Source organism: Etheostoma cragini, chromosome 1 (assembly GCF_013103735.1).
Source record: "Etheostoma cragini isolate CJK2018 chromosome 1, CSU_Ecrag_1.0, whole genome shotgun sequence".
Taxonomy (NCBI): domain Eukaryota; kingdom Metazoa; phylum Chordata; class Actinopteri; order Perciformes; family Percidae; genus Etheostoma; species Etheostoma cragini.
This window is the reverse complement of record NC_048407.1, coordinates 9,367,401-9,370,481: the sequence shown is the minus strand read 5'-3', so window position 1 is coordinate 9,370,481 and position 3,081 is coordinate 9,367,401.

Genomic DNA, 3,081 nt, shown 5'->3' with positions numbered 1-3,081 from the left:
CAAGTGTCACCCTACAAATTTTCAAATATAGGAGAGAGCATATGACTCGTCCTGTGTTAATAACAGCTGCAGTTTGTGAGTCAGAATCTCAACCACCATGTGCAAATGTTTCTGACCTGCCTGTTGCTCTAAATGAAAAATGATCAGCAAAGGAAATCATTTATGATCTAGTGACCTTGAATATCTATAACAAATGCAGCATTCCCAGCTAAATGGATGGATGCTTGAGCTGGGAAAAAGTCCCATTTAAGGATTTGTGACAGTGGCATTATCGGCTGTATGACCACAGAGTTGGTTGTGTGAGGGTTAAAAATAATTTGCTTGAACAATATAACAACATAGCCATTCAGTTTGGTGTCCAAGTACCCTTGATTTCCATGTACAGTATGTCCATGTTATTTTGCACTAAGCTAAATATCTCTTGGCTTTCAGAAAAGTCAGACTTCCACAGTCGTTATAGGATGTTGAAAATGTTGATTTTCTGAAATCTTGATGTCAGAAAACTTAACTACGATAATTGTAATATGGCATCAAGAAACTAATCAACACATTGATCAATAAAGTAAATATTGATTCAAACCTCTTTTAGTTATATACTTTCTAAGTCCTTTGCAGGTTCAGGGAAGATGACCAGTCCAGTACCCAGTGGATGTGCAATACAGTCTTCAATCCAAGTTACGCCTGCCAAAATCACACAATCCATCCATCGCTGTGAGCTTATCCGGTATCGGGTTGCGGGGGGAGCAGCTACAGCAGTTCAGACAAGTTCAACCAATTTGTGACATGGCTGACCTGAGTTACAAAGGGTAAGCAATTATTACAACCCAGTCACCTTTGCAACTGACATCAAGTGTTAATAATCAACAACATTAGTCAACACTGGAATTGATGCCACACAATAATAAGCCGGATACAACATAGAACCATGTATTTGATAGTTTGGGCTGATACTTTAAGTGTTCATGATAGCTTGACTGTTTGAAATCTATGTTACATAAATGTTTTTCCCCTCTAGATGATGCCAATAATTAGTTTATCTAAATGAGAAACCAGGGGGCATTCCTCTTTCCTGGAAACATGTAGGCTGAAGTTTTTTGCAGCTGTATTTTATGTGTCTTTTATGTTGTCTCCTCATAAGCGTAATCAGTGAGCTTAAAGTATCCATTGACTGTGAAACCACTATGGAGTTGTGCATACACATAACATTTTAATTCCTTTGACTCAAAGCCTCAAACTGTTTACTCAACCTTTTTACTCAATTTAAAAAGTATGATAAAACAATTCTTTCAGCAAACTGGTGACCAATAAAGGAAAAATACATGTTGTTTGTAAGGCCCACCGCACTGGCATTGCCACAACTTCCTCTGCTCCTCATAAATACCAACAACCCTCTACTTCCTGTTCCTTCAAAGCACTCATAGGAGCGCTGTGTGTATAATTTACAGCAGATCTTAAAAGCTTTTAAAGCAAACACGGAGGGGAACTTTATAATTAGGAAGCAAGTGTCAATGCCGTATGCTGTCCCAGTGGTCATCGAGATCAGTCCAATGGGAGTTGGGTTGGGAACCGGAGGGTTGCTGGTTCAAGTCCCCATACGGAACAAAGTATAGTGGTGGACTGGTAGCTGGAGAGATGCCAGTTCACCTCCTGGGCACTGCCAATGTGCTCTTGAGCAAGGCACCAAAACCCCAACTGCTCAGGGTGACTTTCCTTGGGCAGCCCCCCCACTCTAACATCTCTCCATTTAGTGCATGTAAAGGTACTGAACATGTGTGTGTAATTCAGGCCTGTGTTTAATGTGTATAATAATAATAATAGCATAGTGAAAACATTGTAATTTCCTTTGCTGGATTAATAAAGTATAAATTATTATGATTATGATTATGATTACATCGCGGGGTCTGGTAAATACAAAAAATGGGGAACCTTATAAGATTTTTTAGCAAAAAAGGAATGGTCATACACTTCTAGAACAGACAAACAATAGTGGAAAGTCTAAGGAATGTCTCATAAAACTTGATAATTCCTTGGTTTGAAAATGATTCTCTTGCAACAACATTTTTAGTTTAAACACAAACGCTTTATTTAAGACCCAACACAATCTGTTAAGAATATTGTCACACAGATTAGTCTTTGACATTGAAGTCCATGAGTGCTGCCTGCAGTCTTATCTGTCAATGTAATACATCTCACCACATATCTTAAAAAGGTAAACAAGTATAGATATATGCAGCTCTATTTCAAAACTTTATATAAAAAAAGAATACATATTAAGGTGTTTTTTGTAATAAAGATATTGGCACTCACAGTATTTACTTACTTAAAACAATACACTGTACATTTTCCAAGAGTATATTGCCTGTGCATAACGGCACAGTAAAGGCCTTGCTTTTCAAACCATGGTACAACCTTTAGCACCAGAACAGTAAAGAAGTGTGCAAAGCCTATATAGCAAAAATTAACATAGGTGTCAATATGTAAACATTTTTTGATATTCTTAGAAACATTCATCCGGAGTGTCAGATAAGAGCAACACTAATGGCTGCTCGTGTTAGGACCTCTTAATCCGGCTACAACACCCGGCCCACCACCAGCCCTAAGCCTATGTGAAGAGTTATCCAAAACTCATTTATCCAAAGTTTGGGTCAAAACCAAACGTGTGGCTGGGTTGGCTCAGTTGGTAGAGCAGGCTATACATCGAGGTTTATCCCTCCATGCAGAGGTCCAGGGTTTGAGTCAGACCTGTGACGATTTCCCATCTCTCTCTCTCCTTTCTCACCTAGCTGTCCTGTCCAATAAAGGCAGAACCCTTCCCCCCCCAAAAAAACAAAAAAAAACCATCTAACCAAACACATACCATTCACTAGTGAATATGGATACTAAAACATTAGCTATCCAATGTGTCCAAAATTCGACCTAATCAAATTTTATTTTGGTCACCGAGGACTGAATGGGTTTTGGAAAACCCTTAAACTACAAACTACTACAGTACTAGTGTTTTGGAAACTGATAGTTCCTGTTCTCACTTTTTTAATTGGCTGACTCATGTTTGAAGCCGTTGTTTTACACACACACACACAC